Source organism: Lepisosteus platostomus, chromosome 11 (assembly GCF_059453375.1).
Source record: "Lepisosteus platostomus isolate fLepPlt1 chromosome 11, fLepPlt1.hap1, whole genome shotgun sequence".
Classification (NCBI taxonomy): Eukaryota; Metazoa; Chordata; class Actinopteri; order Semionotiformes; family Lepisosteidae; genus Lepisosteus; species Lepisosteus platostomus.
The window spans coordinates 16,003,724-16,019,576 of record NC_142621.1 but is presented as its reverse complement, the minus strand read 5'-3'; positions in this window follow the sequence as shown (position 1 = coordinate 16,019,576).

Sequence of the window (15,853 nt, the reverse complement as noted above, 5' to 3'; positions counted from 1 at the left end):
GATCTGAGTGTGTGGGCTCTTCTGAACCTTGCTGTTACATGGGGATTCAGTTGTCTGAAAAAACGCGTTTATTTCGGGCTGAAAAACACGTTTTGAAAAGTGTGTTGTTACTGCCCCATAACTTACATGGGGTTGACCAAACTTGCAGAAACATGTTTATTTCTGCTGAAAAACACGTTTTGACCCTTTCTGCACACTGGGGATAAGAGCTGAGTGTGTGGGCTCTTCTGAACCTTGCTGTTACATGGGGATTCAGTTGTCTGAAAAAACGCGTTTATTTCGGGCTGAAAAACACGTTTTGAAAAGTGTGTTGTTACTGCCCCATAACTTACATGGGGTTGACCAAACTTGCAGAAACATGTTTATTTCTGCTGAAAAACACGTTTTGACCCTTTCTGCACACTGGGGTTAAGAGGTGAGTGTGTGGGCTCTTCTGAGCCTTGCTGTTACATGGGGATTCAGTTGTCTGAAAAAACGCGTTTATTTCGGGCTGAAAAACACGTTTTGAAAAGTGTGTTGTTACTGCCCCATAACTTACATAGGGTTGACCAAACTTGCAGAAACATGTTTATTTCTGCTGAAAAACACGTTTTGACCCTTTCTGCACACTGGGGTTAAGAGCTGAGTGTGTGGGCTCTTCTGAACCTTGCTGTTACATGGGGATTCAGTTGTCTGAAAAAACGCGTTTATTTCGGGCTGAAAAACACGTTTTGAAAAGTGTGCTGTTACTGTCCCATAACTTACATGGGGTTGACCAAACTTGCAGAAACATGTTTATTTCTGCTGAAAAACACGTTTTGACCCTTTCTGCACACTGGGGTTAAGAGCTGAGTGTGTGGGCTCTTCTGAAACTTGCTGTTACATGGGGATTCAGTTGTCTGAAAAAACGCGTTTATTTCGGGCTGAAAAACACGTTTTGAAAAGTGTGTTGTTACTGCCCCATAACTTACATGGGGTTGACCAAACTTGCAGAAACATGTTTATTTCTGCTGAAAAACACGTTTTGACCCTTTCTGCACACTGGGGTTAAGAGCTGAGTGTGTGGGCTCTTCTGAACCTTGCTGTTACATGGGGATTCAGTTGTCTGAAAAAACGCGTTTATTTCGGGCTGAAAAACACGTTTTGAAAAGTGTGTTGTTACTGCCCCATAACTTACATAGGGTTGACCAAACTTGCAGAAACATGTTTATTTCAGCTGAAAAACACGTTTTGACCCTTTCTGCACACTGGGGTTAAGAGCTGAGTGTGTGGGCTCTTCTGAGCCTTGCTGTTACATAGGGATTCAGTTGTCTGAAAAAACGTGTTTATTTCGGGCTGAAAAACACGTTTTGAAAAGTGTGCTGTTACTGCCCCATAACTTACATGGGGTTGACCAAACTTGCAGAAACATGTTTATTTCTGCTGAAAAACACGTTTTGACCCTTTCTGCACACTGGGGTTAAGAGCTGAGTGTGTGGGCTCTTCTGAGCCTTGCTGTTACATAGGGATTCAGTTGTCTGAAAAAACGCGTTTATTTCGGGCTGAAAAACACGTTTTGAAAAGTGTGCTGTTACTGCCCCATAACTTACATGGGGTTGACCAAACTTGCAGAAACATGTTTATTTCTGCTGAAAAACACGTTTTGACCCTTTCTGCACACTGGGGTTAAGATCTGAGTGTGTGGGCTCTTCTGAACCTTGCTGTTACATGGGGATTCAGTTGTCTGAAAAAACGCGTTTATTTCGGGCTGAACAACACGTTTTGAAAAGTGTGTTGTTACTGCCCCATAACTTACATGGGGTTGACCAAACTTGCAGAAACATGTTTATTTCTGCTGAAAAACACGTTTTGACCCTTTCTGCACACTGGGGTTAAGAGCTGAGTGTGTGGGCTCTTCTGAGCCTTGCTGTTACATGGGGATTCAGTTGTCTGAAAAAACGTGTTTATTTCGGGCTGAAAAACACGTTTTGAAAAGTGTGTTGTTACTGCCCCATAACTTACATGGGGTTGACCAAACTTTCAGAAACATGTTTATTTCTGCTGAAAAACACGTTTTGACCCTTTCTGCACACTGGGGTTAAAAGCTGAGTGTGTGGGCTCTTCAGAACCTTGCTGTTACATGGGGATTCAGTTGTCTGAAAAAACGCGTTTATTTCGGGCTGAAAAACACGTTTTGAAAAGTGTGCTGTTACTGCCCCATAACTTACATGGGGTTGACCAAACTTGCAGAAATATGTTTATTTCAGCTGAAAAACACGTTTTGACCCTTTCTGCACACTGGGGTTAAGAGCTGAGTGTGTGGGCTCTTCTGAACCTTGCTGTTACATGGGGATTCAGTTGTCTGAAAAAACGCGTTTATTTCGGGCTGAAAAACACGTTTTGAAAAGTGTGTTGTTACTGCCCCATAACTTACTTAGGGTTGACCAAACTTGCAGAAACATGTTTATTTCTGCTGAAAAACACGTTTTGACCCTTTCTGCACACTGGGGTTAAGAGCTGAGTGTGTGGGCTCTTCTGAACCTTGCTGTTACATGGGGATTCAGTTGTCTGAAAAAACGCGTTTATTTCGGGCTGAAAAACACGTTTTGAAAAGTGTGCTGTTACTGTCCCATAACTTACATGGGTTTGACCAAACTTGCAGAAACGTGTTTATTTCTGCTGAAAAACACGTTTTGACCCTTTCTGCACACTGGGGTTAAGAGCTGAGTGTGTGGGCTCTTCTGAACCTTGCTGTTACATGGGGATTCAGTTGTCTGAAAAAACGTGTTTATTTCGGGCTGAAAAACACGTTTTGAAAAGTGTGTTGTTACTGCCCCATAACTTACATGGGGTTGACCAAACTTTCAGAAACATGTTTATTTCTGCTGAAAAACACGTTTTGACCCTTTCTGCACACTGGGGTTAAGAGCTGAGTGTGTGGGCTCTTCAGAACCTTGCTGTTACATGGGGATTCAGTTGTCTGAAAAAACGCGTTTATTTCGGGCTGAAAAACACGTTTTGAAAAGTGTGCTGTTACTGCCCCATAACTTACATGGGGTTGACCAAACTTTCAGAAACATGTTTATTTCTGCTGAAAAACACGTTTTGACCCTTTCTGCACACTGGGGTTAAGAGCTGAGTGTGTGGGCTCTTCTGAACCTTGCTGTTACATGGGGATTCAGTTGTCTGAAAAAACGCGTTTATTTCGGGCTGAAAAACACGTTTTGAAAAGTGTGCTGTTACTGCCCCATAACTTACATGGGGTTGACCAAACTTGCAGAAACATGTTTATTTCAGCTGAAAAACACGTTTTGACCCTTTCTGCACACTGGGGTTAAGAGCTGAGTGTGTGGGCTCTTCTGAACCTTGCTGTTACATGGGGATTCAGTTGTCTGAAAAAACGCGTTTATTTCGGGCTGAAAAACACGTTTTGAAAAGTGTGTTGTTACTGCCCCATAACTTACATAGGGTTGACCAAACTTGCAGAAACATGTTTATTTCTGCTGAAAAACACGTTTTGACCCTTTCTGCACACTGGGGTTAAGAGCTGAGTGTGTGGGCTCTTCTGAACCTTGCTGTTACATGGGGATTCAGTTGTCTGAAAAAACGCGTTTATTTCGGGCTGAAAAACACGTTTTGAAAAGTGTGCTGTTACTGTCCCATAACTTACATGGGGTTGACCAAACTTGCAGAAACATGTTTATTTCTGCTGAAAAACACGTTTTGACCCTTTCTGCACACTGGGGTTAAGAGCTGAGTGTGTGGGCTCTTCTGAACCTTGCTGTTACATGGGGATTCAGTTGTCTGAAAAAACGTGTTTATTTCGGGCTGAAAAACACGTTTTGAAAAGTGTGTTGTTACTGCCCCATAACTTACATGGGGTTGACCAAACTTGCAGAAACATGTTTATTTCTGCTGAAAAACACGTTTTGACCCTTTCTGCACACTGGGGTTAAGATCTGAGTGTGTGGGCTCTTCTGAACCTTGCTGTTACATGGGGATTCAGTTGTCTGAAAAAACGCGTTTATTTCGGGCTGAAAAACACGTTTTGAAAAGTGTGTTGTTACTGCCCCATAACTTACATGGGGTTGACCAAACTTGCAGAAACATGTTTATTTCTGCTGAAAAACACGTTTTGACCCTTTCTGCACACTAGGGTTAAGAGCTGAGTGTGTGGGCTCTTCTGAGCCTTGCTGTTACATAGGGATTCAGTTGTCTGAAAAAACGCGTTTATTTCGGGCTGAAAAACACGTTTTGAAAAGTGTGTTGTTACTGCCCCATAACTTACATGGGGTTGACCAAACTTGCAGAAACATGTTTATTTCTGCTGAAAAACACGTTTTGACCCTTTCTGCACACTGGGGATAAGAGCTGAGTGTGTGGGCTCTTCTGAACCTTGCTGTTACATGGGGATTCAGTTGTCTGAAAAAACGCGTTTATTTCGGGCTGAAAAACACGTTTTGAAAAGTGTGTTGTTACTGCCCCATAACTTACATAGGGTTGACCAAACTTGCAGAAACATGTTTATTTCTGCTGAAAAACACGTTTTGACCCTTTCTGCACACTGGGGTTAAGAGCTGAGTGTGTGGGCTCTTCTGAACCTTGCTGTTACATGGGGATTACGTTGTCTGAAAAAACGCGTTTATTTCGGGCTGAAAAACACGTTTTGAAAAGTGTGCTGTTACTGTCCCATAACTTACATGGGGTTGACCAAACTTGCAGAAACATGTTTATTTCTGCTGAAAAACACGTTTTGACCCTTTCTGCACACTGGGGTTAAGAGCTGAGTGTGTGGGCTCTTCTGAACCTTGCTGTTACATGGGGATTCAGTTGTCTGAAAAAACGCGTTTATTTCGGGCTGAAAAACACGTTTTGAAAAGTGTGTTGTTACTGCCCCATAACTTACATGGGGTTGACCAAACTTGCAGAAACATGTTTATTTCTGCTGAAAAACACGTTTTGACCCTTTCTGCACACTGGGGTTAAGAGCTGAGTGTGTGGGCTCTTCTGAACCTTGCTGTTACATGGGGATTCAGTTGTCTGAAAAAACGCGTTTATTTCGGGCTGAAAAACACGTTTTGAAAAGTGTGTTGTTACTGCCCCATAACTTACATAGGGTTGACCAAACTTGCAGAAACATGTTTATTTCTGCTGAAAAACACGTTTTGACCCTTTCTGCACACTGGGGTTAAGAGCTGAGTGTGTGGGCTCTTCTGAGCCTTGCTGTTACATAGGGATTCAGTTGTCTGAAAAAACGCGTTTATTTCGGGCTGAAAAACACGTTTTGAAAAGTGTGCTGTTACTGCCCCATAACTTACATGGGGTTGACCAAACTTGCAGAAACATGTTTATTTCTGCTGAAAAACACGTTTTGACCCTTTCTGCACACTGGGGTTAAGATCTGAGTGTGTGGGCTCTTCTGAACCTTGCTGTTACATGGGGATTCAGTTGTCTGAAAAAACGCGTTTATTTCGGGCTGAAAAACACGTTTTGAAAAGTGTGTTGTTACTGCCCCATAACTTACATGGGGTTGACCAAACTTGCAGAAACATGTTTATTTCTGCTGAAAAACACGTTTTGACCCTTTCTGCACACTGGGGTTAAGAGCTGAGTGTGTGGGCTCTTCTGAGCCTTGCTGTTACATGGGGATTCAGTTGTCTGAAAAAACGTGTTTATTTCGGGCTGAAAAACACGTTTTGAAAAGTGTGTTGTTACTGCCCCATAACTTACATGGGGTTGACCAAACTTTCAGAAATGTTTATTTCTGCTGAAAAACACGTTTTGACCCTTTCTGCACACTGGGGTTAAAAGCTGAGTGTGTGGGCTCTTCAGAACCTTGCTGTTACATGGGGATTCAGTTGTCTGAAAAAACGCGTTTATTTCGGGCTGAAAAACACGTTTTGAAAAGTGTGCTGTTACTGCCCCATAACTTACATGGGGTTGACCAAACTTGCAGAAACATGTTTATTTCAGCTGAAAAACACGTTTTGACCCTTTCTGCACACTGGGGTTAAGAGCTGAGTGTGTGGGCTCTTCTGAACCTTGCTGTTACATGGGGATTCAGTTGTCTGAAAAAACGCGTTTATTTCGGGCTGAAAAACACGTTTTGAAAAGTGTGTTGTTACTGCCCCATAACTTACATAGGGTTGACCAAACTTGCAGAAACATGTTTATTTCTGCTGAAAAACACGTTTTGACCCTTTCTGCACACTGGGGTTAAGAGCTGAGTGTGTGGGCTCTTCTGAACCTTGCTGTTACATGGGGATTCAGTTGTCTGAAAAAACGCGTTTATTTCGGGCTGAAAAACACGTTTTGAAAAGTGTGCTGTTACTGTCCCATAACTTACATGGGGTTGACCAAACTTGCAGAAACATGTTTATTTCTGCTGAAAAACACGTTTTGACCCTTTCTGCACACTGGGGTTAAGAGCTGAGTGTGTGGGCTCTTCTGAACCTTGCTGTTACATGGGGATTCAGTTGTCTGAAAAAACGTGTTTATTTCGGGCTGAAAAACACGTTTTGAAAAGTGTGTTGTTACTGCCCCATAACTTACATGGGGTTGACCAAACTTTCAGAAACATGTTTATTTCTGCTGAAAAACACGTTTTGACCCTTTCTGCACACTGGGGTTAAGAGCTGAGTGTGTGGGCTCTTCAGAACCTTGCTGTTACATGGGGATTCAGTTGTCTGAAAAAACGCGTTTATTTCGGGCTGAAAAACACGTTTTGAAAAGTGTGCTGTTACTGCCCCATAACTTACATGGGGTTGACCAAACTTGCAGAAACATGTTTATTTCAGCTGAAAAACACGTTTTGACCCTTTCTGCACACTGGGGTTAAGAGCTGAGTGTGTGGGCTCTTCTGAACCTTGCTGTTACATGGGGATTCAGTTGTCTGAAAAAACGCGTTTATTTCGGGCTGAAAAACACGTTTTGAAAAGTGTGTTGTTACTGCCCCATAACTTACATAGGGTTGACCAAACTTGCAGAAACATGTTTATTTCTGCTGAAAAACACGTTTTGACCCTTTCTGCACACTGGGGTTAAGAGCTGAGTGTGTGGGCTCTTCTGAACCTTGCTGTTACATGGGGATTCAGTTGTCTGAAAAAACGCGTTTATTTCGGGCTGAAAAACACGTTTTGAAAAGTGTGCTGTTACTGTCCCATAACTTACATGGGGTTGACCAAACTTGCAGAAACATGTTTATTTCTGCTGAAAAACACGTTTTGACCCTTTCTGCACACTGGGGTTAAGAGCTGAGTGTGTGGGCTCTTCTGAACCTTGCTGTTACATGGGGATTCAGTTGTCTGAAAAAACGCGTTTATTTCGGGCTGAAAAACACGTTTTGAAAAGTGTGCTGTTACTGTCCCATAACTTACATGGGGTTGACCAAACTTGCAGAAACATGTTTATTTCTGCTGAAAAACACGTTTTGACCCTTTCTGCACACTGGGGTTAAGAGCTGAGTGTGTGGGCTCTTCTGAGCCTTGCTGTTACATGGGGATTCAGTTGTCTGAAAAAACGTGTTTATTTCGGGCTGAAAAACACGTTTTGAAAAGTGTGTTGTTACTGCCCCATAACTTACATGGGGTTGACCAAACTTTCAGAAACATGTTTATTTCTGCTGAAAAACACGTTTTGACCCTTTCTGCACACTGGGGTTAAGAGCTGAGTGTGTGGGCTCTTCTTAGCCTTGCTGTTACATGGGGATTCATTTGTCTGAAAAAACGCGTTTATTTCGGGCTGAAAAACACGTTTTGAAAAGTGTGCTGTTACTGCCCCATAACTTACATGGGGTTGACCAAACTTGCAGAAACATGTTTATTTCTGCTGAAAAACACGTTTTGACCCTTTCTGCACACTGGGGTTAAGATCTGAGTGTGTGGGCTCTTCTGAACCTTGCTGTTACATGGGGATTCAGTTGTCTGAAAAAACGCGTTTATTTCGGGCTGAAAAACACGTTTTGAAAAGTGTGTTGTTACTGCCCCATAACTTACATGGGGTTGACCAAACTTGCAGAAACATGTTTATTTCTGCTGAAAAACACGTTTTGACCCTTTCTGCACACTGGGGTTAAGAGCTGAGTGTGTGGGCTCTTCTGAGCCTTGCTGTTACATAGGGATTCAGTTGTCTGAAAAAACGCGTTTATTTCGGGCTGAAAAACACGTTTTGAAAAGTGTGTTGTTACTGCCCCATAACTTACATGGGGTTGACCAAACTTGCAGAAACATGTTTATTTCTGCTGAAAAACACGTTTTGACCCTTTCTGCACACTGGGGTTAAGATCTGAGTGTGTGGGCTCTTCTGAACCTTGCTGTTACATGGGGATTCAGTTGTCTGAAAAAACGCGTTTATTTCGGGCTGAAAAACACGTTTTGAAAAGTGTGTTGTTACTGCCCCATAACTTACATGGGGTTGACCAAACTTGCAGAAACATGTTTATTTCTGCTGAAAAACACGTTTTGACCCTTTCTGCACACTGGGGTTAAGAGCTGAGTGTGTGGGCTCTTCTGAACCTTGCTGTTACATGGGGATTCAGTTGTCTGAAAAAACGCGTTTATTTCGGGCTGAAAAACACGTTTTGAAAAGTGTGTTGTTACTGCCCCATAACTTACATGGGGTTGACCAAACTTGCAGAAACATGTTTATTTCTGCTGAAAAACACGTTTTGACCCTTTCTGCACACTGGGGTTAAGAGGTGAGTGTGTGGGCTCTTCTGAGCCTTGCTGTTACATGGGGATTCAGTTGTCTGAAAAAACGCGTTTATTTCGGGCTGAAAAACACGTTTTGAAAAGTGTGTTGTTACTGCCCCATAACTTACATGGGGTTGACCAAACTTGCAGAAACATGTTTATTTCTGCTGAAAAACACGTTTTGACCCTTTCTGCACACTGGGGTTAACAGCTGAGTGTGTGGGCTCTTCTGAACCTTGCTGTTACATGGGGATTCAGTTGTCTGAAAAAACGCGTTTATTTCGTGCTGAAAAACACGTTTTGAAAAGTGTGTTGTTACTGCCCCATAACTTACATAGGGTTGACCAAACTTGCAGAAACATGTTTATTTCTGCTGAAAAACACGTTTTGACCCTTTCTGCACACTGGGGTTAAGAGCTGAGTGTGTGGGCTCTTCTGAACCTTGCTGTTACATGGGGATTCAGTTGTCTGAAAAAACGCGTTTATTTCGGGCTGAAAAACACGTTTTGAAAAGTGTGCTGTTACTGTCCCATAACTTACATGGGGTTGACCAAACTTGCAGAAACATGTTTATTTCTGCTGAAAAACACGTTTTGACCCTTTCTGCACACTGGGGTTAAGAGCTGAGTGTGTGGGCTCTTCTGAGCCTTGCTGTTACATAGGGATTCAGTTGTCTGAAAAAACGCGTTTATTTCGGGCTGAAAAACACGTTTTGAAAAGTGTGTTGTTACTGCCCCATAACTTACATGGGGTTGACCAAACTTGCAGAAACCTGTTTATTTCTGCTGAAAAACACGTTTTGACCCTTTCTGCACACTGGGGTTAAGAGCTGAGTGTGTGGGCTCTTCTGAACCTTGCTGTTACATGGGGATTCAGTTGTCTGAAAAAACGCGTTTATTTCGGGCTGAAAAACACGTTTTGAAAAGTGTGTTGTTACTGCCCCATAACTTACATGGGGTTGACCAAACTTGCAGAAACATGTTTATTTCTGCTGAAAAACACGTTTTGACCCTTTCTGCACACTGGGGTTAAGATCTGAGTGTGTGGGCTCTTCTGAACCTTGCTGTTACATGGGGATTCAGTTGTCTGAAAAAACGCGTTTATTTCGGGCTGAAAAACACGTTTTGAAAAGTGTGCTGTTACTGTCCCATAACTTACATGGGGTTGACCAAACTTGCAGAAACATGTTTATTTCTGCTGAAAAACACGTTTTGACCCTTTCTGCACACTGGGGTTAAGAGCTGAGTGTGTGGGCTCTTCTGAACCTTGCTGTTACATGGGGATTCAGTTGTCTGAAAAAACGCGTTTATTTCGGGCTGAAAAACACGTTTTGAAAAGTGTGTTGTTACTGCCCCATAACTTACATGGGGTTGACCAAACTTGCAGAAACATGTTTATTTCTGCTGAAAAACACGTTTTGACCCTTTCTGCACACTGGGGTTAAGAGCTGAGTGTGTGGGCTCTTCTGAGCCTTGCTGTTACATGGGGATTCAGTTGTCTGAAAAAACGCGTTTATTTCGGGCTGAAAAACACGTTTTGAAAAGTGTGCTGTTACTGCCCCATAACTTACATGGGGTTGACCAAACTTGCAGAAACATGTTTATTTCTGCTGAAAAACACGTTTTGACCCTTTCTGCACACTGGGGTTAAGAGGTGAGTGTGTGGGCTCTTCTGAGCCTTGCTGTTACATGGGGATTCAGTTGTCTGAAAAAACGCGTTTATTTCGGGCTGAAAAACACGTTTTGAAAAGTGTGTTGTTACTGCCCCATAACTTACATGGGGTTGACCAAACTTGCAGAAACATGTTTATTTCTGCTGAAAAACACGTTTTGACCCTTTCTGCACACTGGGGTTAACAGCTGAGTGTGTGGGCTCTTCTGAACCTTGCTGTTACATGGGGATTCAGTTGTCTGAAAAAACGCGTTTATTTCGGGCTGAAAAACACGTTTTGAAAAGTGTGTTGTTACTGCCCCATAACTTACATAGGGTTGACCAAACTTGCAGAAACATGTTTATTTCTGCTGAAAAACACGTTTTGACCCTTTCTGCACACTGGGGTTAAGAGCTGAGTGTGTGGGCTCTTCTGAACCTTGCTGTTACATGGGGATTCAGTTGTCTGAAAAAACGCGTTTATTTCGGGCTGAAAAACACGTTTTGAAAAGTGTGCTGTTACTGTCCCATAACTTACATGGGGTTGACCAAACTTGCAGAAACATGTTTATTTCTGCTGAAAAACACGTTTTGACCCTTTCTGCACACTGGGGTTAAGAGCTGAGTGTGTGGGCTCTTCTGAGCCTTGCTGTTACATAGGGATTCAGTTGTCTGAAAAAACGCGTTTATTTCGGGCTGAAAAACACGTTTTGAAAAGTGTGTTGTTACTGCCCCATAACTTACATGGGGTTGACCAAACTTGCAGAAACCTGTTTATTTCTGCTGAAAAACACGTTTTGACCCTTTCTGCACACTGGGGTTAAGAGCTGAGTGTGTGGGCTCTTCTGAACCTTGCTGTTACATGGGGATTCAGTTGTCTGAAAAAACGCGTTTATTTCGGGCTGAAAAACACGTTTTGAAAAGTGTGTTGTTACTGCCCCATAACTTACATAGGGTTGACCAAACTTGCAGAAACATGTTTATTTCAGCTGAAAAACACGTTTTGACCCTTTCTGCACACTGGGGTTAAGAGCTGAGTGTGTGGGCTCTTCTGAGCCTTGCTGTTACATAGGGATTCAGTTGTCTGAAAAAACGCGTTTATTTCGGGCTGAAAAACACGTTTTGAAAAGTGTGCTGTTACTGCCCCATAACTTACATGGGGTTGACCAAACTTGCAGAAACATGTTTATTTCTGCTGAAAAACACGTTTTGACCCTTTCTGCACACTGGGGTTAAGAGCTGAGTGTGTGGGCTCTTCTGAGCCTTGCTGTTACATAGGGATTCAGTTGTCTGAAAAAACGCGTTTATTTCGGGCTGAAAAACACGTTTTGAAAAGTGTGCTGTTACTGCCCCATAACTTACATGGGGTTGACCAAACTTGCAGAAACATGTTTATTTCTGCTGAAAAACACGTTTTGACCCTTTCTGCACACTGGGGTTAAGATCTGAGTGTGTGGGCTCTTCTGAACCTTGCTGTTACATGGGGATTCAGTTGTCTGAAAAAACGCGTTTATTTCGGGCTGAAAAACACGTTTTGAAAAGTGTGCTGTTACTGTCCCATAACTTACATGGGGTTGACCAAACTTGCAGAAACATGTTTATTTCTGCTGAAAAACACGTTTTGACCCTTTCTGCACACTGGGGTTAAGAGCTGAGTGTGTGGGCTCTTCTGAACCTTGCTGTTACATAGGGATTCAGTTGTCTGAAAAAACGCGTTTATTTCGGGCTGAAAAACACGTTTTGAAAAGTGTGTTGTTACTGCCCCATAACTTACATGGGGTTGACCAAACTTGCAGAAACATGTTTATTTCTGCTGAAAAACACGTTTTGACCCTTTCTGCACACTGGGGTTAAGAGCTGAGTGTGTGGGCTCTTCTGAGCCTTGCTGTTACATGGGGATTCAGTTGTCTGAAAAAACGCGTTTATTTCGGGCTGAAAAACACGTTTTGAAAAGTGTGCTGTTACTGCCCCATAACTTACATGGGGTTGACCAAACTTGCAGAAACATGTTTATTTCTGCTGAAAAACACGTTTTGACCCTTTCTGCACACTGGGGTTAAGAGCTGAGTGTGTGGGCTCTTCTGAGCCTTGCTGTTACATAGGGATTCAGTTGTCTGAAAAAACGCGTTTATTTCGGGCTGAAAAACACGTTTTGAAAAGTGTGTTGTTACTGCCCCATAACTTACATGGGGTTGACCAAACTTGCAGAAACATGTTTATTTCTGCTGAAAAACACGTTTTGACCCTTTCTGCACACTGGGGTTAAGAGCTGAGTGTGTGGGCTCTTCTGAACCTTGCTGTTACATGGGGATTCAGTTGTCTGAAAAAACGCGTTTATTTCGGGCTGAAAAACACGTTTTGAAAAGTGTGTTGTTACTGCCCCATAACTTACATAGGGTTGACCAAACTTGCAGAAACATGTTTATTTCAGCTGAAAAACACGTTTTGACCCTTTCTGCACACTGGGGTTAAGAGCTGAGTGTGTGGGCTCTTCTGAGCCTTGCTGTTACATAGGGATTCAGTTGTCTGAAAAAACGCGTTTATTTCGGGCTGAAAAACACGTTTTGAAAAGTGTGCTGTTACTGCCCCATAACTTACATGGGGTTGACCAAACTTGCAGAAACATGTTTATTTCTGCTGAAAAACACGTTTTGACCCTTTCTGCACACTGGGGTTAAGAGCTGAGTGTGTGGGCTCTTCTGAGCCTTGCTGTTACATAGGGATTCAGTTGTCTGAAAAAACGCGTTTATTTCGGGCTGAAAAACACGTTTTGAAAAGTGTGCTGTTACTGCCCCATAACTTACATGGGGTTGACCAAACTTGCAGAAACATGTTTATTTCTGCTGAAAAACACGTTTTGACCCTTTCTGCACACTGGGGTTAAGATCTGAGTGTGTGGTCTCTTCTGAACCTTGCTGTTACATGGGGATTCAGTTGTCTGAAAAAACGCGTTTATTTCGGGCTGAAAAACACGTTTTGAAAAGTGTGTTGTTACTGCCCCATAACTTACATGGGGTTGACCAAACTTGCAGAAACATGTTTATTTCTGCTGAAAAACACGTTTTGACCCTTTCTGCACACTGGGGTTAAGAGCTGAGTGTGTGGGCTCTTCAGAACCTTGCTGTTACATGGGGATTCAGTTGTCTGAAAAAACGCGTTTATTTCGGGCTGAAAAACACGTTTTGAAAAGTGTGCTGTTACTGCCCCATAACTTACATGGGGTTGACCAAACTTGCAGAAACATGTTTATTTCAGCTGAAAAACACGTTTTGACCCTTTCTGCACACTGGGGTTAAGAGCTGAGTGTGTGGGCTCTTCTGAACCTTGCTGTTACATGGGGATTCAGTTGTCTGAAAAAACGCGTTTATTTCGGGCTGAAAAACACGTTTTGAAAAGTGTGTTGTTACTGTCCCATAACTTACATGGGGTTGACCAAACTTGCAGAAACATGTTTATTTCTGCTGAAAAACACGTTTTGACCCTTTCTGCACACTGGGGTTAAGAGCTGAGTGTGTGGGCTCTTCTGAGCCTTGCTGTTACATAGGGATTCAGTTGTCTGAAAAAACGCGTTTATTTCGGGCTGAAAAACACGTTTTGAAAAGTGTGTTGTTACTGCCCCATAACTTACATGGGGTTGACCAAACTTGCAGAAACATGTTTATTTCTGCTGAAAAACACGTTTTGACCCTTTCTGCACACTGGGGTTAAGAGCTGAGTGTGTGGGCTCTTCTGAACCTTGTTGTTACATGGGGATTCAGTTGTCTGAAAAAACGCGTTTATTTCGGGCTGAAAAACACGTTTTGAAAAGTGTGTTGTTACTGCCCCATAACTTACATGGGGTTGACCAAACTTGCAGAAACATGTTTATTTCTGCTGAAAAACACGTTTTGACCCTTTCTGCACACTGGGGTTAAGAGGTGAGTGTGTGGGCTCTTCTGAGCCTTGCTGTTACATGGGGATTCAGTTGTCTGAAAAAACGCGTTTATTTCGGGCTGAAAAACACGTTTTGAAAAGTGTGTTGTTACTGCCCCATAACTTACATGGGGTTGACCAAACTTGCAGAAACATGTTTATTTCTGCTGAAAAACACGTTTTGACCCTTTCTGCACACTGGGGTTAACAGCTGAGTGTGTGGGCTCCTCTGAACCTTGCTGTTACATGGGGATTCAGTTGTCTGAAAAAACGCGTTTATTTCGGGCTGAAAAACACGTTTTGAAAAGTGTGTTGTTACTGCCCCATAACTTACATAGGGTTGACCAAACTTGCAGAAACATGTTTATTTCTGCTGAAAAACACGTTTTGACCCTTTCTGCACACTGAGGTTAAGAGGTGAGTGTGTGGGCTCTTCTGAGCCTTGCTGTTACATGGGGATTCAGTTGTCTGAAAAAACGCGTTTATTTCGGGCTGAAAAACACGTTTTGAAAAGTGTGTTGTTACTGCCCCATAACTTACATGGGGTTGACCAAACTTGCAGAAACATGTTTATTTCTGCTGAAAAACACGTTTTGACCCTTTCTGCACACTGGGGTTAACAGCTGAGTGTGTGGGCTCTTCTGAACCTTGCTGTTACATGGGGATTCAGTTGTCTGAAAAAACGCGTTTATTTCGGGCTGAAAAACACGTTTTGAAAAGTGTGTTGTTACTGCCCCATAACTTACATAGGGTTGACCAAACTTGCAGAAACATGTTTATTTCTGCTGAAAAACACGTTTTGACCCTTTCTGCACACTGGGGTTAAGAGCTGAGTGTGTGGGCTCTTCTGAACCTTGCTGTTACATGGGGATTCAGTTGTCTGAAAAAACGCGTTTATTTCGGGCTGAAAAACACGTTTTGAAAAGTGTGCTGTTACTGTCCCATAACTTACATGGGGTTGACCAAACTTGCAGAAACATGTTTATTTCTGCTGAAAAACACGTTTTGACCCTTTCTGCACACTGGGGTTAAGAGCTGAGTGTGTGGGCTCTTCTGAGCCTTGCTGTTACATAGGGATTCAGTTGTCTGAAAAAACGCGTTTATTTCGGGCTGAAAAACACGTTTTGAAAAGTGTGTTGTTACTGCCCCATAACTTACATGGGGTTGACCAAACTTGCAGAAACCTATTTATTTCTGCTGAAAAACACGTTTTGACCCTTTCTGCACACTGGGGTTAAGAGCTGAGTGTGTGGGCTCTTCTGAACCTTGCTGTTACATGGGGATTCAGTTGTCTGAAAAAACGCGTTTATTTCGGGCTGAAAAACACGTTTTGAAAAGTGTGTTGTTACTGCCCCATAACTTACATAGGGTTGACCAAACTTGCAGAAACATGTTTATTTCAGCTGAAAAACACGTTTTGACCCTTTCTGCACACTGGGGTTAAGAGCTGAGTGTGTGGGCTCTTCTGAGCCTTGCTGTTACATAGGGATTCAGTTGTCTGAAAAAACGCGTTTATTTCGGGCTGAAAAACACGTTTTGAAAAGTGTGCTGTTACTGCCCCATAACTTACATGGGGTTGACCAAACTTGCAGAAACATGTTTATTTCTGCTGAAAAACACGTTTTGACCCTTTCTGCACACTG